Below are 22,906 nucleotides of genomic sequence, written 5' to 3'. Positions count from 1 at the left end.
TTTTGCTTAGGGGAAAAAATACAATTATCCATAACTTGAACTTGGAAAATACTAATTCACCTTTTCCTAGAAAGAAAACAGACATGGACAATTTGTAGTAATAACAGGCTACTGAAAATTTCATACAGGAACATTTTTGGAGGGGAGAAGCACTTTTTAAAAAATCTTTGATTCCTTTGTATCAGAGATAGCTTTGCCTGTACTAGGTGCTAAATAAGTGTTAATTAATGGAATATGTTGCGTCACTTAGTTGTATGGGATAGATAACCTGGCCAACAGCGCTAAGATAACAGTCGAACAGGTCTTAGGTTAGAATACTGTCATACCTGAGAGTGCTCCAAGACAAATTACTCTTTTATGTGACACATATTTCTTACCATGTGCTCTGCTTCTATCTCACCAAAACCAGCTTCCATATAGTTGCTACTCCTTTATAACCATGGTTTGCATATGGCTTTGGTTTAATACCATCTCTCAGGCTCTGTATCTTACAGCAATCTTGATGTATCCTAACCTCTTGTACTCTTGTTCCCAGCTAAGTTTCTTATTTTCTAGTTAAAAGTTTCTTAAACAGTAATATCATTGCTTGTCTTTTTTTTTTGTTGTTGTTTGTTTCCATAGGTGGCACATCACTGACCACATGATGTATAGATTGGATTTCCCTGGATTAGATGCTTACCTAATAACAGGAGGTGAGACCGGAGGGGTAGAGCACATGCTTTGTCAGATTTCCCTTAAAATGGGGCTGTTGTCAAAACACACAGTATGATGTCTCTCAGGATAGCAAATAACTACGAACTGATCTCTGATCAATACAGGGGGAATGCTTTACAAATCAGAAACCAGAGAATGCTGTCTTGCTTAGATTCTTAAACTGAACCAAATAACTACCACTGTACTAACATCTACAGAATAGAATTCTTGTTCCCTACCTCCTACCTCTTTCACACTTACTGTCAGCCACTGCATCAACTCATCTCAAATAAGCAGGTGCAATGACATAGTAGAAGAGGGGCATACACAACAAGGACTGTGCTGGGATTTAGGAGATCATCCATCAGGCTGGACATGCACAGTAGTTAGTTCACTGTGATATGTCTGACATCATAGCAAATTCTCCTGGGGAAACCGGAGTGGGGGGAGCTTAGGGAAAATGAATATGACCTTTAGCTGTTGCTTAGAGAACACCTCTCTTTTTTTACTCATTGGTGGAGGGGAAAAAAGGCTATGCTAATTATATATTTGTTTCCTCTCTATGGAGTCTGCCTGACAGCTACTCTGTTCACATGTAGAGATCAAGAGATCTACTAAGGAAAATGACAGAGAGCAAGATGCAGAAGAGAAGTTCACAGTAAAAACACCAAATGGTAAGAGTGTGGATTTCTCAAATTTATGTTTGCATCAGTCACTTATTTGATTTTCTTTCTGTGAGATGGTGAAAGCGAACTGGGCAGGTGGGGAGACGGTCAGAGTGTAATTAATTCCAGAAAGGGTAGGAAAAGCATGCATATTTGTTTTTCTTTTTCATATTCATACGCAAACACTCACAATGCAGATGACTTGAGGAAGCATTTATTCCTCAAACAGATTGGTCTATGTGCCAGAGGGTGTATGTCCTTTTAGCTAGTTTCTGTCAGTAAGTAAAAAACAACCAAATCACATATTCAAATGAGTATGCAAAACAGATATCTATTATTGCTCTGTACCAAATATAAAAAATAAAAGAGAGTGGAGGAAAGAAAGTATGTCCCATTTGTGCTGGATACAGAAACAAAAAGAAAATAGGAGATAAGAAAAAAAAAAAAAAAAAACTTCTTTGTACTGAGCCTGGGAGTCTCCCCTCAGGACAACACTCAACATTTTCTAGCGATGCTAAGGATAGAAACAACCAGCTCCAGAACTTTGAAGTAATTGGATCACAGATGTGCTTACACTGAGATTGGAAATATGGAAATACATTTGTAGAGAGGAAGAGGGTTTTTTTTGCGGGGGGGGGGTAGTTGTAATGAGAGAGTTGTCAAATTAAACCCAAACTGCTGTAAGTAAAATAAATTACATGTGAAAATTCAATTCCTGATACTTTCATTGGGTGGGTACATGTGCTATGATATCTGAAAATAACTCTTAATGTTATTAAAAAGTTTAGTGTTAAGGGAAGCAAAAGTGATCTGAAGTGACTGTTGGATATTTTTGTATCATTAAAGAATGAGTACGACACTTTATAAATATAACATGGTGCCCTTCAAGCACTTATTATATGTGTGAGTTCTTGAGGGGGGAAACAAAAGAAGTAAAGATAACATTTGTGGATGTAAAGATGTTTAAAATACTTGAGAAGGCAAGATTAGAATATCTGAAAGAGGAACAATATAGAATACACAGATAATCAGAAAAGAAAGATAAGTGGGGGCTGAAATAATAAGAAAAGGCTTAGATAAAATAGGGGCCTGAAGAGATGAATATAAAGGAACACAAAGGCAGAAGACAGGCATTTTAGGGGCACACTAAACAGGTGTGTGACAAGAGGAAGGGGAGGCGTCAAGACAGGGAGAATATGGCTTATTTAGGGGAGAGTAGGAAATTTTATCTGCCAGAAACAGAGGTGTCCCTTTGGATTATGTTTCCAGAAAGCTACAAAGGGAGCTTTGGTTCTGTATGGTCCACTTGGAAACCAGGAGATATGTATGAATTTCTGCAATGCCATCATAAGTGGACAGACACAGTGGGGAGAGGGAGCTGGACTTGCCACACAACAAAAATAAAAATCTGGAAATATGAAGAAAATCTGGGACTTGACTCTAGCTGTCTGACTTGCTGTATAAGCTTGAACATGTCACACAGTTTCTTAACTTAGCTTACAGACAGTTGATGGAAACTTTCCACTCTAATATTTACAAATCATTTATTATACATTCACATGATGTTAAAAACAATACTTACACTAAAGAAAAATACTGCCGGTGTGATTAAAAATAATTATGGTCAATAAGATAATTTGGAAATGTTACTGTATTTGCTTTCTGTATCTTTTAAGAGACATAACTATATACTTGAGCATCTAATGGTGAAGAAGAGGACGTATTGATGAACTAGAATATTGCATAGTCCATTTGATCCCCAAAGTGTCTATTACACAGAACTTCAGTGAGAGTGAGGACTAATAGTGCTGGGCCACAGAAAGTGCTTAACTGAGTTAAGAGTTGAAAGAATATGCCTAAGTGTATCAGCCCATAAGGTACACTCTAATTTAGGTTTTATGTTTTTTCCTTAATTAAAAGATCACTTCAAGATGATAATTCAATGAAATTTGCTTAAAAATAAAACAGACATTATTTCAGTTGCACCTGTACTTCAGGAACCTACAATTATGACAGCTCATACAAAGTAACCAAGAAACACAAAGAAACATCAGTGGAATCAATAAAATCAGCGTTTATGTTAGGTGCAAGCCACGATTCAGTGCTTAGTCCTTCAACAGGGGGAGTGGGAGGTGGATATAGTTGCCATGAATGCTTATCTGCTTGTTAACGACTGCTCCTTTGTTTAGTATAATCTTGCGGGTCTCACGGACAAAAGCTGTGTTGGCTTTCAGAGCAATGAGTTTTGAGGGTCCATCCCATGTGTTGGAGTCTTAAAAGTTGGGGTGATAAATGTGAGGCCAAAACCCTTCACTCCTTGGGGAGGTGCTGGGAATTGGGAGGTTCAGTCTCAATTGTATGGCACTGGGCCAGTGGTAGGGTTTATGGCAAGAGTATATTTCAGCCTTTCCTACTCCTTTCAACATGGGTATTTTCTCATTCATCTGATGAAGAGGAATAGATCAGCCAGTGTCTGAATTTCTTTCAGAGGGACTTGCTCTGTGTGTTGCTGCACGTGTTGTGTCTTTGTGAGGAGGGCAGTTCAGGCGACCTCTATGCCAGCATCCTGGTTCACCTCTCCTCCTAGATATGTTTCCGTACCTCTCTATACTACTTATTCAGCCTGTAAAATGGATCTAATCATAGTACCTTCTTTATGGCTAAATATCAGAGATAACATATACAAATCTCTGAGCATATTGCCCGGCACACATAAAGCATTCAAAACATCATAGTTTCTATCATCATCATCATCACATCATCATCATCATCATCATCTCAACCTTACTGCTTTGTGCAGAATTTCAGAGAAAATATAGATTCTCTGAGGTACCTTTAGGATCAGTAAATGATACTAGTTGAGAAATCAATATTAAATGCCTACCAGTATGGGCATACAAGTCAAAAGACAGCAATAATAATTCTAGAAGAAACCCTTGTGAAGCAGAATAATTGGAAATGTGATCTTATGTTCCAACTTACATAATAAGTAAAAGGCATCTGTTTCAAAAGCAATGACTCCACTAGTCTATATGCTTTTAATATATGCTCATCTTGCAGTCAACTGCAGTTCCTAGACTAACATTAATATTCCTCAAATGACAAAATTTCATCAACTGAAAATTTGGTTTCTGCCTGATATTCTAGTTAGCTTTGCTATTTTAGACTCAAATAAGCAGCTTGAAAAAGCCTTAAAAAGTCATTGTCATTCCTGATCGCAGTTCATATTACATTACCTGTAGAATTTCATCCCCAGTTGAATTACTCATCACCAATTTGATCATTCTTCCATAATTAGACTCTTTTGGTGAAGGATAAACTCTGAATATTAATACCAGAAGACTAGATTTAGAACAAAGAGCAGGATGGAAGGTAAATTTGGAATTTATCATTAGAGTTTTTGGCTTTATAGTCATAGAAATGATCCCTCTGCATATATTTTTAACGGACAGTTTACAACAGATAGTAACAAACTCATCTTTTCACTTGTCATATTCAGTTAAGACATCTTCCCACTGTCTTCTTGAACTGGACTTCCCCTGAATTTTCTCTTAAATGTAGCATTTATTTTAAAGTAAATAGTCAATAGAAAGACCTTAAATTTAACATAGTTAAAGTAAAAGAAAAGACAAAATGCTACAGATAGCAATCACATACTGAGTGTCTCACTTTTCACTTTCTTATTCTTTCCTCGTTCATTTTTAGCACAAGAAGCACAGACGTGAATTAGAACTTGGAGACAACTTAATTCATTCATCTCTTTTCACAAATGAGGCCCCAGAAACTCAAAAAAAAAATCCTCATACTTGAAGACAAATTGGATTTTTGTTACAAAAGAAACATCTCAGTGCCCAATAAAATCTAATATGTCTGAATCCATATTGAAAAGAGTTTGAAAATGCAATATTTGATTACAATAATAGGGGAGCCTACAAACTTGGGCAAAGTTCCTTGCATAAAAGACAATTATTAAATTCAAAATTCGAGGAAAACAGAATACAAAAACTCAAAAGGAAGATGTTAAAGAGAAAACTCATACAAGCTAACTCTAGAGGGCTGCTTGGAATCAATTTTGATGTTTCAAGGTCTAAAGTGAATTCCAGAAAAAGGTATAAATGCCACTGGGATTTTTATCTTCTAAATTTTTAGTTGTCAAATGGCTGCCAAAAAGAACACAAGTAACAAATGTTGGCAAGGATGTGGAGAAAAGGGAACCCTTGTGCACTGCAGATGGGAATGTAAATCCACTGTGGAAAACAGTAGATTTCTCAAAAAACTTAAAATGTAACTCTCAAGTGACCAGCAATTCCTCTCCTTGGTATAAACCTAATTAGTGTTTTAAAAGTAAAAACACTAATTCAAAAGATACATGCACCCCAATGTTCACAGGAGCATTCTCTATAATTGCCAAGATACCGAAATAGCCTGAAGTGTTCATCAACAGATGAATGAATACAGAGGATGTGATACATATATGCAATGGAACATTACTCAGTCATAAAAAAAGAATAAAAGTATGCCATTTGCAAAAATGGACTTAGAAGGTGTTACGCTAAGTAAAATGAGTCAGAAAAAGACAATACTGTATGATATAACAAGTATGAAAACTAAAATTTCAACAGACTACTGAATATAACAAAAAATAAACAGACTCACAGACAGAGCAATTAAGACAGACAGTGGGAATTAAGAGGTACCAACTATCATGTATAAAATAAACAAGCTACAAGGATATATTGTACAACACAGGGAATATAACCAATATTTTATAATAATTATAAATGGAGTATAAGCCTTAAGAATTGTGAATCACTAAATTGTACATCTGTAACATATAATATTGTAATAAACTAGACTTCAAAAATGTTTTCAGTAGGATAATGTATATGCGTGTAATATGTGTAAACACAGGAAAACAATAATACAAACATACACACCTCTTCTGTGGCTTTTATTATCAAAGGAGAAGTGTGAAGACAGAAGATGGAACCTCATCTTAAGAAAAATTAAGTCAGGTTTTTGATGTATCTTTCTATGACTACTTCTTTCAGAGAGATTTAAAAACACTGGGCTGTGATGCTTTTCAGAAAATAATGTGAGGATGTTGATATAGAGATATGAGAATAACATACATATTTTTTTGAAGGGCAGAATCCCTCGGGCATGTGCTCTGGTACTCAGGGAAGGAGGTTACTCTAGTAATGTTTGAAATCCTAACTAGAAACTGAATCATAAACTTTTCATGGGGAACATGGCCTGACTTGTCCACACATTGATCTTGGTGTCCAACCAGGTGATGGTGGTGGGTAGACTACCTACATAGTTTAGTTCTTAACCCATTTGGGTTCTAATACCCATTTCTATGCCTTCTCCATAGTCCTAAAGAATAAGGATCACCGTTCAGTCCATATGAAACAACTTATGCTATATACTCTCAGGCTACTAATAACTGTGGATGAGGATGATCATGCTGTACACTTAGAAAGTATGTTTGACCCAGATAGAAATGTGTCAACATTTTCAAATTAATAAATACCTATGAGATATAGTATAATAAATGCTTTACCTTACTTCTCTGCTAATTTTCAAAATCAAGTTTTCTTTCAAAATGCTCCTGAAATATATATTTTAATAATTGATGTGTCATAAATTAAGTTACTTGAGTATGGGCCTCATCTGTATAATCGTTTGTATTAGTGAAACATGTTTCAGTAATAGCTCCCTGTTGTGACTGACTAAAGCTATTATTATACTGTTCCCTGTCATCGAGAATACATTATAACATCTATATGGTTTTAAAAATTTTATACATATCTTTATGTAAACTAATTCTTTGATGGTAAGGTCTATTTATGAGTCATTTTTTAAATTTTTAAAATAAGTTTTCTTTTTTTAATAGTGAAAGTTTTTGTTTTTCTTAATTTTTTTTTCCTTTAATGAAGGTACTGGGGATTGAACCCACAGGATCTCATGCATTCTAGGCATGTGCTCTTCCACTGAGCTATACCCACCCCTCCATGAGTCATTTTAGTATAGTTTTTTAAAATGTGTTGTCAAAAGTATCTACTAAATGGAATATAGTAGTCAACCCTGGGAGGGGGAGGGTCACTGGAACTTTCTCCGTGTGTTTCCCAAAGAACTTGGAAATAAGGAGAGAGAAATGTTTTCTAAGAACGAAACTATGAAATAAATAAAGAAGGTACTGGGGCAGAAATATGTGATACCAACATTGAGGATATCACCACATGACATCATCTCCAACTACTTCTAAAAACAATGTGTCTATAAAAGTTTTGTCAAACAATGAAAGCAGAGAGTAAAGGGAAAAGTCTGAGGCAGGTCTTGGCAGTGTATTTTCTCCCCCTGAAGGTAGAGGGCGCTCTGCCCAAAGTCTGTCTGCAGAAAAATACAGACCAATAACAGGAGCCATTCAGATCATACAATTCTTCTTGTTCCAATTTCATGCATAGACAGAAAATTCCAAAATATACTTTTCTTCCCAGGTAGCCAGGGATGGTTTCCTTATACTTCTATGTCTCATTTTAATTTAATAAAATGTTAGTTTTATATACTAGTCTCTATGAATTTGCTTAATATGAATCTACCTGTAATTGATGGACAAACTTACAAATATCCAAACCTGCAAATTTGAGAGCCAGGACTTCTCTTACGATGACTTTGCCAAACATATGACACTTTATGGGAAACTTCCTAGGAGTCAATTGGCTTTCCTTAAAGACAAACAACTTCACGGACCATGTTCCTTTTCAGTCAGAATGTTCCATACAGGACATCCTTCATCAAGTATATTACAAGCTTTTCCAGAAAAGGTAGAGAATGCCTTAACTGACAAGGGCTTAACTTCCAAAGTAAACAAACAGCTCATACAACTCAATAAAAAAACAAACAACCCAATGCAAAGATGGGCAGAGGACCTAAATAAACATTTCTCCAGTGAAGACGTACAAATGGCCAACAGGCACAGGAAAAGATGCTCAGTATCACTAATGATCAGAGAAATACAAATCAAAACTACACACCAGTCAGAATGGCCATTATTAAAAAGCTCACAAACAATAAATGCTGGAGAGAGTGTGGAGAAAAAGGAACCATCCTACACTGTTGGTGGGAATGTAAATTGGTATAGTCACTATGGAGAACAGTATAGAGGTTCCTTTAGAAACTAAAAATAGACTTACCATATGGCCCAGAAATCTCACTCCTGGATACGTGTAAGGAGAAAACTCTAACTCAAAAAGATACATGCACCCCAATGTTCACAGCAGCACTATTTACAATAGCCAAGACAGAGAAGCATCTTAAATGTCCAGGGATGGATGACTGGATAAAGAAGTTGTTTTACACACACACACACACACACACACACACACACACACATACAATGGAATAATTACTCAGCCATAAAAAAGAATGAGATAATGTCATCTGCAGCAACATGGGTGGGCCTGGAGATTGTCAAACTAAGTGAAGTAAGTCAAAGAAATATAAATATATGGTATCATTTACACGTGCAATCTAAAAAAATAGGAGACAAATGAACTTATTTACGAAACAGAAACAAACTCAGACATAGAAAATTTATGGTTACCAAAGGGGAAAGGAGGAGAAAGGATAAATTAGGAGTTTGGGATTAACATATACACACACCTATATATAAAACAGATAAACACCAAGAATCTACTGTGTAACACAGGGAACTATAGTCGCTGTCTTATAATAACCTATAATGGAAAATAATCTGAAAAAGTATATACATATGTATGTGTTTATATATATATACATACACACACACACACATATATATATATATATATATATATATATATATATATATATATATATAACTGAATCATTATGCTGTACACTAGAAATTAATATAACATTCTAAATCGACATCCTTCAATTAAAAACACACTAAGATAGAGACTGTATCATAGTTTGTGTTTCTGCCCCTAAGAGGTACTGAAAAAATAGCTAGGTAGGATTTGGAGGCAATAAAATGTAAACATAAGACATTCTAATGCTGCGGATTTTACTTTCCTCATGTTACTTTCCTTGCCACAGAAATAGGTGCATTAAGAGAAGATAACTTTGCTCAAAACAACATCCTATGTATTTATTCAGAAGACCATTTTATTTCATTAACAAATGGCTCTATTCAAGCGAAAAAGTACATTGAAAAAATACCCTCATACAATAACAAAAAATCATTAAGGGAAAGCTGCTAATTTCCTGTTATTTAGTATACATCAAAGCTTCTGGAGTAATGCTCAGAACTAGTGCAATGAATTGCTCTTATATTTGCTGCATCATACTCAAAAGACAAAGTTCAATGGTGTATTTAGTCTTTGTTGTCTCATTCTTTGCTAAGAATTCCACTCTTAAGAACATGTTGTCTCTCTGACACTATGCTCTTATTGAAACTGTAGATGTAGATTTAAAATAGATATGAGATTATATATTCAATTTGCATACTAATGCCCAAATACTAAGTGAAACTCTTTTAGAGTTTTAAGAAAAAGGGTTTAGTTTTTTTTGTTGTTTTTTTAACTCTCAACATTGGAAGATATTCCCCTGTTGGCAGAAACTCATAGAACATTATAGAAAAATTAAATTGCTCAAGGATTCTCAGCAAAATTGCTGGTATAAAATTAAATTTCCAAGCTTTTTAGCATTTCTTTCAAATTAAAAAAAAATCTGGATCCTCATTATTTGAATATTTGTTTTCAAAACTTCCCCTTCAATGGTGTTTTGCAAAGATACGTTTTTTCAATGGCATAATTCTTGACATTTTATATGCGGAATCTAAAAAACAAAACAAATGAACAAGTAAAACAGAAACAAACAAACAAAAAAAACCAAAAAAAAAACAGAAATAAACTTACAGATACAGAGAACAAACTAGTGGTTACCATGCAGGAGGGGAGTGATGGGAGGGGTAAAAGAGGTGAAGGGGATTTAAGAAGTACAAACTACTAATTGTAAAACAGGTAAGTTAACAAGGATGTAATGTATACCACAGGGAGTATAGTCAACAGGTTATAGTAACTTTGTATGGCATATAATCTATAAAAATATCAAATTACTATGTTGTACACCTCTATTTATTTATTTATTTATTTATTTATTTATTTTTAAGGAAATATGCCATATCAGTATATATGTGAGATCTTTTGGGGGGGGAGGGGATTGGCTATTCTTTTCTTTATTTGTTGTAACATTACATTATATAAAAAATTATGCATACACAAAATTATAGAGAATACTATAATATAGTCCAATTTATCTTCTCTGTAGTTTAAAAAATTGCTGGTCATGGCCCATCATCAATATCTTTTTTTTTCTAATTTGTTTTATTTAATTAATTAACTTATTTATTTATTTATCATTTTGTTTATTGAGTTATAGTAATTTTACAATGTTGTGTCAAATTCCAGTGTAGAGCACAATTTTTCAGTTATACATGAACATACTTATATTCATTGTTACACTTTTTTTTCGCCATGAGCTACCATAAGATCTTGTATATATTTCCCTGTGCTATACAGTATAATCTTGTTTATTTATTCTACATTTTGAAATCCCAGTCTGTCCATTCCCACCCCCTACCCCCTTGGCAACCACAAGTTTGTATTCTATGTCTATGAGTCCGTTTCTGTTTTATATTTTGTTTTTTGTTTTTTTTTTTAGATTCCGCATATGAGCAATCTCATATGGTATTTTTCTTTGTCTTTCTGGCTTACTTCACTTAGAATGACATTCTCCAGGGCCATCATGTTGCTGCAAATGGCATTATGTTGTCAGTTTTTATGGCTGAACAGTATTCCATTGTATAAATATACCACATCTTCTTTTTCCAGTCATCTGTTGATGGACATTGAGGCTGTTTCCATGTCTTGGCTATTGTAAATAGTGCTGCTATGAACATTGGGGTGCAGGTGTCATTTTGAAGTAGGGTTCCTTCTGGATATATGCCCAGAAGCGAGATTCCTGGGTCTCTATTTATTTACTGAATAAATAAAATGTATCAAATGAACTAGCAGTTTTACTCAATTATTTTTATCAGCTGGACTAGAAAGAAGTACTTCTGTCACCTAGTGAATATTTGCTTATTAAGTAACTGCATAGTGGTTCCCCAAAGTCTTAAGATCATTGCCCAACACTCCAATTAATTTCTTCAGAATAAAGAATATTAACCACTTTGAGGCAATGTCAATGGATTATACTCATGAAAGCTTTTAGTACCAAACTGGAGTGTAGTGGATATAACAGCATCATTTGTTTTAGGTGAATTTATATCTATCTACATATCTATCCATATACATATAAAATCATAAAGGTAAAAATTTTTAATTGCTAAACTATTTTGGAAGCACTTTGTCATTCAGCAACTAACATCATTAACTGAGTCAACTGTATGTACATTTATTTCAAGATGAGAGTATCTGTGACAAGTCATTAACAATACGAAGTCTCAGTAAGAAAGACAAATAGACAGTAATCTAGGAAGGATTAAAAGTAACATTTAATTAGAGCTAAGGCACTCTGAAAACTCACTGAAAATAGTAAAGTGATCCTGACCCACCGGTATGATTGATCAAGATGGAGGAACATTAACAATCAATAACCAATAAAACATCTCCCACTCAAGAAGGGAAACAGATCTTACATCTGAGAGTCTATGATACTACATGTAAATAAGAAAAAGAATGAAAAACCAAGACTATAATATGAAGAAACTTATTTATGTTCTCAAAACATTGAACAGTGCTGTAGAAGAGTGTTATATTAGTCTGTGACTGTATAAATTTCTCTTTTAACCTTTTAATTATACTTATTATGCATCACGAAGAAATGGTTCAAATGCAGGTATATCACAGGATGCAGCAAGTAGTAGTTAACCTGAAATACATTATTCAAAGTTGTTCAGTTAATAGGATCTAGCCTTATGTAATATATTAATTACTGCTGGAAACTTGGTGGGTGTCTGATCACACTGTGAGTTAATACATAGTATAGCATTCAAAATTTCTTAAGACCAAAGAGCTGTGAATGAAATAGGGTTGGTCTCAGCTGGAAAGCTATTATGCATATTGTGGGAAAACAATTATATTCCCTTACTAATAAAAATTAATAATAACAGAATTCAAAGTAGAAAGGAAATATTAACATAAAGATAAATATTAATTTATTTAGTAAATAAATGGTTTTCCTTCAGCTAGTAGACTTCTGGACAGAAAAAAATATATAATATGTCTTCTACCTAGCTAACCATGAGAGTAAATCACTAGTGATAAAAATGAATTAGGAGCAAATTTTGAGGAAAACTGCATTCAACTCTTCTAGCAATATATAGCTTAGAATTTTCCTTATATTCAATACAGAATGAGGCACACATAGGAAATCCCTTCCTATTAATAGATGTACATAAACATGTTTTTAAAGAAAAATATAAAAGTATTTGTTTCTTGTTTTTCAAATCAAGAAAGTGGCAATAAAACCACAGGGAAAAGTTCCCTTTCCTATACAGTAGAATCTTGTTTATGTGATTTATATATAGTAGTTAGTATCTGCTAAATCCCGAATTAGCTAAGGGAACTATATTCAATATCTTGTAGTAACCTATAACAAAAGACAACATGAAAAGGAATATATATATATATATACACACACACACACATATACACACACACATACATACATACATGTATATATACACACACACATACATACACGTATAACTGAAACATTATGCTGTACACTAGAAATTAACACACTGTAAATTCACTATACTTAAATTAAAAAAAAATTTAAAAGCTAAAGGTATAAACCAGTATTACCTCAATAAATGTAAAACTAAATTAAATTAAAAAATAAAAACAGCAGGCTAAACATAAGGATAAGTGCACAGGCAGAAATAATTAAAAGCAGAAAACAACAAAATAGAAAATAATTACAAACCCTAAAAAAACTACAGTAAATAATTATATCAGAAAATACATATTACAGTTGTAGATTGTAGTCATTTCAGAAAAATATGATGGTGTTTCTGGCTTTCTTCCTGGCCCCAAGGGCCTTTCACCCTTGCAGCTGTTCCATTTAACCTCCATCTGTGGGTTCCACCTGACCCAGGGTCCTGAGATGAGAGTTGCTTTAGGCAGATGGGCTCTAAAAGAAGCCCTTTGTCAGAAACCCTTGACTCAGTGAGGGCTCCATTGTGATCTCAGTATCCCTCCAGGGCCCAGGCATCAGCTAGTATCTCATCTTCCTGGTGAACCCTATTCCCACTGAACACACTCCCATTCACTGCTAGTGCTCCACAACAGCCTGGTTTTCTGGCACTTGGCCTGCTGCTGCTGGATGGGCCTTTGTCAATTTCTGCTTACTGCTCTGCTGACCCTCTCAAACTGACATACTGGTTTTAGACCTTGAATATGAACCTTGGATAATAGTGCTTGAGTCCAATCTGACCTTGGGCTGATCTGATTTAGAAAGTGAGTTCTAGAATGATCACTACTTGTAACCTTTCCTTAAGAAATAGCTACTTGTATTTACAAAATAATAACAGTAATCATTATTATAATTAGAATTCTCAAGGAAACACTTCCAAATTCAAGAAAAGACAGTCCTTCAGCAGCACAAAGATGACAGGAAAATTGAACAATATCTTTGTTAGTAATGAAAAGACTGGGAGATATCATGGCCAAGTGTTCGTTAAGGAATACTATTGCTGCCTTATAGACCTCAGACACTTAGCCTCTCGAAATACATTTTTACATAGTGTTCTCCTGGGTCCTGGCTTATTTTACATCATTTTACTTGAAACTTAGGAAGAGATGAAGAAGATACTGAAAATGAACTTGTATACCTTTTTTAAAAGATAGTAATACATGGCTGAAGGGAAAAGCAGGGAGAAATCCATAAATAGGAGTAATATTCATAAATAAATTCCATCTCAGAGGAGTCTGATGAATAGTTTAGCTCTATACTTTCTAATTTGGTCAAAGAAATGGAAGAAACATGATTTGTCACATGCATCTGGGAGGAAACATTAAACTTTTGGTTAAAGAAAAGGCACAACTTTTTGGAGATACTGAGTCCTACAGAAAATACTTTGGGAATCTTGACATGGTATTTGTTATTTAACAAATTTTAGTTACCTAAGAATCCACTGAAACAGTTCTCACAAATTGCACATTTCTGGCTTTTTTTCAAAGTTTGAGTTTAACACAAACCAACAAAATAAGTAATTGCAAATATCAAAGTTCAATACAATAGAGAAACTATTTTTTCCAGAGTCAAAATCAGATAAAACATTATCCCAAACAAGTAATGCTAAGAAAAAAAAAATTCTAGTGGAAAGTCATGAACCAGAGAGCCTTTTTTTTTTTTTTGGTCCTTTGAGGATTACAGGTCTACTCCTGTAGTGAAATGAAGTGAAACAAATATGCTGTCTTTAAAAATAGAAATGAAATCAAAGGGGGCAGGATGAAGGATGCTTTTCTTTTCTTCAAATTTCCAGCTAATGTTTATGTACTATGTTAAGTTATTTATGGTCCGATACCAATGAGAAGAGATAGGTTGTCTAAATTCCTGGGAGAGCACCCCAAATTTCTCTTGCAAATCTAACTCCTTACTTTTCTTTCTGATTCAGCTTGGACACACCAGTGATATACATCTTAATGTGCTATAAATATCTCCTAGATAACCAAGTGTGTTGAAAAGGTCCCCCTCTCAACTGAGCAACTGCATTAATTATATGAAGAATATTTTATTACATTGGCAACAGATCTGAACAGCTTGTATGAAGAAAGGTAACTCATTTTAATGAATAAATTATGCATATATAGATATAATAAGTGTACACATACAGCATGTAATATCTGTATAGATATATGTGTATGTATTTACATTTTATTCATTGGTTTTCTGGCACTTAGCCTGCTGAAACACTGTATATATCAATATCTAAATCTATATCTATATCTGTATCTTTACCTAGAGAGAGAGAGCATGTGAACAAGCTTGTATTCAGTTTGTATTCATGTCTAAAATTCACAAATGTAGAGAGAAGATATCTTAAGGTCTCCATACAACAGTGTTTTTATCTCTTGAAAACCAGCTTAACTTATTAAAAGATGAAAAAGTTATAGATTTTATATGGTAGATACAACCCAAAATAGGGCTAATGATCTGAATATACCTAACATTTTTAAACTGATAAAGTTTTACATTTTGTTCAAGAAGCAAAGTATTATTTAACAAAAATATTTGATACACACCATAATTAGGAAAAAATGAGATACAGTTGTAATTATAAGGGTCAATAAATGTATATTTTTCATTTTATTAATGAGAAAAATCTTTCTAAGAATCAGCAATAAAGCCAGCAAGTATTCTGTAACAACTACTTTATTATGAATAACAGTATTTGGGGACTGGTGGGGAATACATGATAAGGGACAAAATTATGTTCTAGGATTCATATGTCTGGAGTTGGTAAATTGAGCAGCCTCCCACTAGAAATTGCAAGCAACCACTGATTTTCCATGAAGGAAAGTGGTTCAACAACAAATTCTCTTTTGAGACTTTGATTTACAAAGCCAAATTTTAGAAAAGCTAATTTCAGGTCAAAATATTCATGTGGGCTACCATATGGATATTTTTCAGTAGTAAGAACTTGAATTTAGACATTTTTTTCCTCAGACATTTAAGTACTAAAATCAATTAATTCATTTTTAATATGATTTAATCCAAAGATACCTCCCTGAGTTCAATTCCCCTCCTCTGCAAGTATCCTTTCACTGGTTGCTGCTCTAGTCCTTTGTGAAACTAAGCAGGGTGAGTCTTGTACAGAAAGGCGTGGAGGCAAAGGCTTAAATCTAAGTGATGGCCAGGAGGTCACTCACCAGGCAAGCACCATACACTGTGAGGCTGACTTCCAAATATCCTCACAAAATTAATTTTTGATTAATACTTTCATTACATAGATCTAAAAAATTGTTTCTTTGGAAGTCACTGCGCTATTTTAGAATTCGCAGCATAATTTATAATCCCCAGGGTCATCCCATCTGGCTATATTTGTACAGAGGCTAAAATAATAATAGTTCTGGAGGTACATTATCTAGATGCAAATCTCGATCCTGATACGCTCCAGCTATATAGTCTTGTTAAGTTATTTGAACTCTGTTCTTCCATTTTCTCCTCCATCTCCTAATGATACCAACCTTAGAAGATTCTCATAGGATTAGCTAAGTTAATAAATAGAAAGTATCTGGTATATAAAATATTATATAAATATTTCTGCTATTTCTCTAAACAGTGGCTTTTTCAATATAGTGTTATATTCCTTTATCCATCCAAAATATTAACAGTGGTACTCTTTCTTGAAGTAGAATTTCAGGTGAAAGTTCAACATGCAAAGGAATTTCTGCTCTTGAGAAGGTTACATATAGGTGTTATGTTTTGCAAGTTCCCTCATGTATTGCCATGGAATACTGTGACTCCCCAGAGAAGAGGTAGAAAATAAATTTCTTAAAAACAAATCTTAAATATAGATTCTATTGCCTTAGCTCTAATCGCGTGAGGTAGCTAAAGGAGTCCAATGTTCTACTAATATAATGATTATGTAAATGACATTTCTAGTTAAAGAAAAGTTTCTACCAGAAATTCAAGAAAGGATATCATATAGCAGACTTAAGCTTATAATGAAATAGCAACATGGGAGAGTCAATAATCACATGACTCACATATAATAAAGTTAGATCATGAGAAAAAGTAATTTAAAGAAAAGAAACTGAACATTAACTAGGGGGGGTATAAAAACTATACAAAGTTATTACCATAATAATTTAAATAATAATTACTAACACAATTAAACAAGTCTCTAATATAAGTACTTATTAGTTACTGATGCTTATTTCTAAAATTTGAAAAGATGGAAGACTCCTTCAAAGTTACTTAAGACACACAGTTTAAGTGTGTAATTCTCTGGTTGTTCTTAAGTATATACGTACGGATATAAAGATATCTATTATCTTTAACTGTGTCTACTTATGTTCTTCATATATAATATTTTATTATTTCAGTTTTCATCCTTTAATCTTAAGTGCTCTTCATGGATTGGTCAAAAATGGTTATGATTTTATTTTACAAATTAACTCCTGTTGCATATATATTTTATGTATCTGTCTCTCTGTAAACGTTACATTTTATATACTTCAGAGGAAATTATTCTCTCTTGATATATATATATACATAAATTTTTACATATATACACATTTTGTGTGTGTGTGCATGTGTATGTGTTTATCCTGTAACACATTCTTATAATACAATTTTCAAAATGAATAATTATCATTTCTGGCATTTTAATATTACATTAAATTATCTTTCCATTGTCTTTTTTACCTCTCAGAGTAAAACTACTAGTTGAGTGGCCCTTACTGTTTATACTGATACAGAGGTTCTACTTCTGTTAAGGCTGCTTCAGCCATAAATTTTCATTTTTCTTTACCAAGTACACAGAAAACAAAAAAAAAAAAAAATGGGCAATACCTATGGAGGTACTTCATATCATGAGATTGTGACTAACAGTTAAATATATAGCATCAGGTATTGGGGAAGAGGGTGAGAATTTAATTCATGGAGTATCTAAATTCTGTCAACAACTAGCCAGGTTACAACAGTATTCTTAATTTTAACACTGATGAAAAGCATGAGTAGTGTTTCTTGAAATTTACTTACAAGGCTCCCCCTCTATGAAGGTACTCCAAAGTGACTGACTAGACTTTGATCCCAGCTCATTAGCACTGCTGCTAAAAGCTCCCCAAATTACTGCTTACGCACCTTCCAAACACATCATAAGGATATCATTAACCATTCCTGCCTATAATGTGGCAAAACATTTTTCAATAATGCATCACAAAATTGTATACTTCTGTTTCAGCAAGCATATTTAAACCCACTTCATTTAAAACAGCAAAAACCAAGTCCGTACAATCAAGCTAGAGAACTGACTGACTACATGGATAATGCATTCTTTCAATGTTCCCTAACAAACAGCATATCTGAATTTGATTTGGTATCTGTAGAAAAGAAACCAGAATGTCACTTGTTACAGAGGTGGGAACAAAATAGGTATTCTGGTACTCTCCTGGGTGATGTCAATTTACTTAAAAAATCATTTGGTAAGATAGCTATCATAGCTCTGGCACTGAAAGCTGTGACTCGAAAATAGTTTTCTACTTTAAAAATAGATGTCTTGGCTTCATTCCAACATTTACTTTCAATAAATGCCTAAGCATTCATCTTACAGCAGGAGACTATTATCCAGTCACAACGTTCAATTCCTCTGACATTATCTCTTAAGTAAAACAGTAATGTGAAGAATAAAGGACTCTCTGATTGAAACAGTTGGTTTGCTGGGTGGTGAACAAATACTATAGGTGAAAACTACCCTTTTAATTGACATTTGAGGTGGAAAAAAACACATGCTTCTTCTCTCCAGATATGCTGTGTATTGGGGCTTGTGGTAAAGATCTTGACAAAGGAAGCCTGAAAAGTGAATATTCCAGAATTTTCTAGATTAAATGATGTCTCATATACTTTAATCTCTGACGCTACTTCTTTATTTGGCCTCTCTTGAACATTTGTGCATAATGGAGGTTCTCGTGGTTTGTATTAACTCTGAAGATCCATGCTTACCCTAAGTAAGGTGCTCTTTTCGTGAAAGGTCATCTATAAGAGGACAGCATGTGTGTGGCTCCTCTTCATCCAACAGGCAATGGAGATTTTGGTCTCCCTGGATTTAAATCAATTTGGGAGGCTAAACGTATTGTGATAGGAAGTGGTTTCTGATGTGACTGGTGTCTATGTATAGATGTTCTTTATCAAATGTATTGTCTGTATTTTATAGCCAATCACGATTACAGTGGTGGAGGACACCACAATTCCCTTGAGAAGGAGTCCATTCTGAAAAATCTACACATCAGTGGGTATGGAAATCCATTTAAGGAAAAAAAGTTAGATACAGGTCTGATCGTATCACTCCTTGGCTTTAATACTTTACTTTAATGAATGCTCTGCCATCTGCTAAATAACTTCTACACTCCTCAAAAGAGTGGTAAGGCCCTTAACACAGAATAAGAAGTGTCAAGGACTAGCTTAAATTGACCACTCTACCCCTTCTTTGGCATAGCACTATCAGCCACCTCAATCTCACCCCTCATCTTACACACAGACCACAGCTGACATTTTCTCTGTCTAATTCAGACTTAAGACAACTCCCCTTGCTTCCCAACAAGATTGCTGCCACTGTTAGAACAGCACAGAAATGTCATCTAACTTATTTATATTTGTGACTTTGGAAACTCATCCAAAGTATAGAAAATTTGACTTTCTGTGGGTGGAGGCCTGAAACTGGATTTTTTTGTTCATTTCCATAATTGATCTTTTTTTTGGGGGGGTATATTAAAGTTTGAGAGTAACTGCCTCATGGCTGTGTTAAATAAATTATTCTTCCTTCATGGAGTCTACACTCATCACTTTCAGTGGTGATGCTCTTTCTCTTCCCTGATTTCTAGATCAGTTTGTTTATACTACTAAAGTGACTCTTACCCCATACTTCTCTGTGCTGCATTTATTTGCAAATATGTCTGATCACCTTGGAGATGGGGTCTGCATCTCTCATGTATTACCATTTCTGCCATACTCAGCCTACAGTCTGGCATATTGTAGAAAGCTATACCATAACACAGAAAAATAAAATGGTAGCACTCTCTGTATTCGACATTCAAACTACAAGGATATCCTGAAGTCAAGGCTATCCGGTATCAGTATAAGTGTCACACTTGTCTTTGCAATTGCTTTTTCAGAAGGCTCCTTTCAGCCATACAAAAGCCTAAGACAGTAGGAAAAAAAGGGCCCAGGAGCGATGCTACAGAGTGGATATGAATCCTGTGTTGATCTAAAAATTCCACATCCATTCTTTCAGTCACAATAGTAGCTCTCAGGCTGCCACATTTGTAGGACAGGTCATTATGGAAAGTGTTTTCAGAAACTCACTGAGAAACAAACCAAAGTTTTGTGTTCTCAGGTGCTAACTAACACCCCCAATTTTTCAGACAGTTCAGCACTGGGAGTTAGTAAACCAAGGCTGGCCACATAAGATGGCAAATAATTTTTCTATTTAAAAACTCTCGGTGGTACAGTAAGATGTGAAGAAATGTTCTAATGAAAGCTGTCATGACAATCATCACAAATGAAGAAATACTATTTGCCAAAACATAAGCTTACACTGAAATGTAAGACTTTGCCATATGAAACTTGTTAGTCATCATTGTAAAGATGCTTCTAGAATAATGGCCACCATATAATGCTTAAGAATTTCTAATAAGAACCCTTGGCAAACGTTTCTTTTTGGTCTTAGCATAATGAAAGATGTACTTCTACTAAATAAGCAGTTGATTTTTAGCATATGGAAATAACAAATCTCAGAGTGACATCTAAGACGTTCTGATTTTAATTTGGGCAACTAGAAGCTCTGAAGCAAATGGGCAACCTAACTTTTATAAGTGCAGAGGTGTATGAAATGGGTTTCTGTATACTAATTTGTTTCTGGCTATATTTTTGTACTTTATGGCCTTATACTCTGACTTTCTCAGTAGTTTTATACATTATTTTGTGCTATATGAACCCTTTTATAAAATTCACCAAACCTTTCTGTGTAATCACCTGGGATTCAAATAAAAAACATAATCATAAATTATTTGTTTCCCTCTTTGTGTCAACAGTCTATTTTCTTCTGACAGCTGGACAAAGAGTCATAGTCTCATTCTTCTATTTTAATTCCAATATAAATTGGTTTTAAGTATCTTTGGTATTTAAAGAAAAATCATTTTTCCTACAATGCAGTTGCCTTAGAGAAGGGCCATAAAGGCATCTGCACTGTGCTTCAATTTACTCTGATTATTACTCTTTTATTTTCTATGTGGAATTGAAAATATGAGATTTGAAAAGAAACTTTAACCAAAACACTATACTATCATCTAAACTGAGCAGAAATCACCAACTTAAACAATAATAATGTCATAATGAAACAGCAAAAGTAAACTAGCCTTCAGATGACTATGTCAGCCAATGTCAACCTTTTAAGATTCTCTTTTCCTAACTGAGAGTGTCCAGCTGTCATCAAAAATGAACTCTGATGATCTTTCAATTTCAGTGCTTTGGGAATTTTTTTTTTCTTCAGATTGCAAAGTTATGTCTATGAAAGCTCACAGGACAACTGGTACCCTAAAGTCAATTCTCAATTACCTCTGGCATGGGAAATAGGATTATATGGACATTTGCTGACAATTTCCAGACATCCCTCAATCGGTTCTCTCAGTATCTCCCATCACCAAGTTTTACTTTGAAGGGCTGCGAACAAGAAGCAAAATGTACAGATTTGAGTTGTACCTCATTTCACTTCTGTAAGCATATAGAGGAAACTGAAATTTCTGAAGATGTCTTGTGGAAAACAGAACATGAAGAGAGGAAACAAAGGTAAATCAAACACATAATAACTGTCACTTGAATTTCTGAGTACAGCCTGAGCCAGGACATGCACTAGAAGAATTCAAATCGAGTAATAAAAATTTGCTGAACTTGCATAGGAAGGAAAGGGGGGAAAGAAAATAGCACTTAGTAAAGAGAACCATAACAATGCATTCTGTGTATTCGAGATCTTCAACTCACAAAGGACTTACTATCTGAACCTTTCAGGTGTTCAGGTGAATCTCACTGGATAGGAGACATCAATCAGAGAGACAAAATTTAAAGCCTAGGAGCACTGACATACACACAAAAAACAAAAGCAGAGCAAACCAAGCAAACTTGGAAAGACATGTTAGCTGGAGAATAAACAGTAGCAAAGAGCTTGTTTTATTTTTTTTTCTTTTCAACTTAAAAAGAACTTGTGGGCTGTTAACGTCTCAAAAATATATTCTAAAGTATGTATGTGAAGTAGAAGGTAAGGATTAAAAGTGTAGGCTATGGAGCTGGTCAGCTGGGCTCATGGTATGTTTCCAACTGTGGTTCTGGGCTGATTGCTTAAATTCTGTCTCCATTCCTGTATCTGTCAAAAGAATATAATGTGAATACCTCACATAGCCTCATTGGGTTTTCTGAGGATTAAGTGAGTTAGGCCTGATATATAACAAGAGTTCAAACAAATGAGTGCCATATTACTTATATTAGAATACTATCTTAATGCTGATATAATACGTCTGCAAAGAAAATATGGAATAATCCCATTGGTTAGATAATCCCTGATAATAAAACAAAAACAACAAAAACCATTAAAAAAAACCCTAATATATGCATTCAGTGTAAAATGCAAACCATACTCTAAAATAAGTAAGAAAAGTGAAATCCAACTTTTCATTGTTTACTTCCTTTGTTGAGAGTTTTTATGAGGTGTTTCAGGAAAATGAAGAAATAGCTATTATATATTTTTTAACTATTTATACAAAATTGATCATACT

General features: G+C 34.2%; 1 protein-coding gene and 1 non-coding gene across 5 annotated transcripts in view; both read right to left on the bottom strand.

Moving 5' to 3' along the window:
- PTPRD (protein tyrosine phosphatase receptor type D) overlaps nt 1-22,906 on the bottom strand; it is a 1,875,536-nt gene that overhangs the window by 844,676 nt on the left and 1,007,954 nt on the right. The window lies entirely within an intron of this gene.
- Nucleotides 7,296-7,370, bottom strand: TRNAS-AGA (transfer RNA serine (anticodon AGA)). Its single transcript has one exon. It is a non-coding gene; the product is annotated as a tRNA-Ser (tRNA).

Source organism: Camelus bactrianus, chromosome 4 (genome assembly GCF_048773025.1).
Source record: "Camelus bactrianus isolate YW-2024 breed Bactrian camel chromosome 4, ASM4877302v1, whole genome shotgun sequence".
In the NCBI taxonomy this organism is placed as follows: domain Eukaryota; kingdom Metazoa; phylum Chordata; class Mammalia; order Artiodactyla; family Camelidae; genus Camelus; species Camelus bactrianus.
This window is presented reverse-complemented; position numbering and strand designations above follow the sequence as displayed.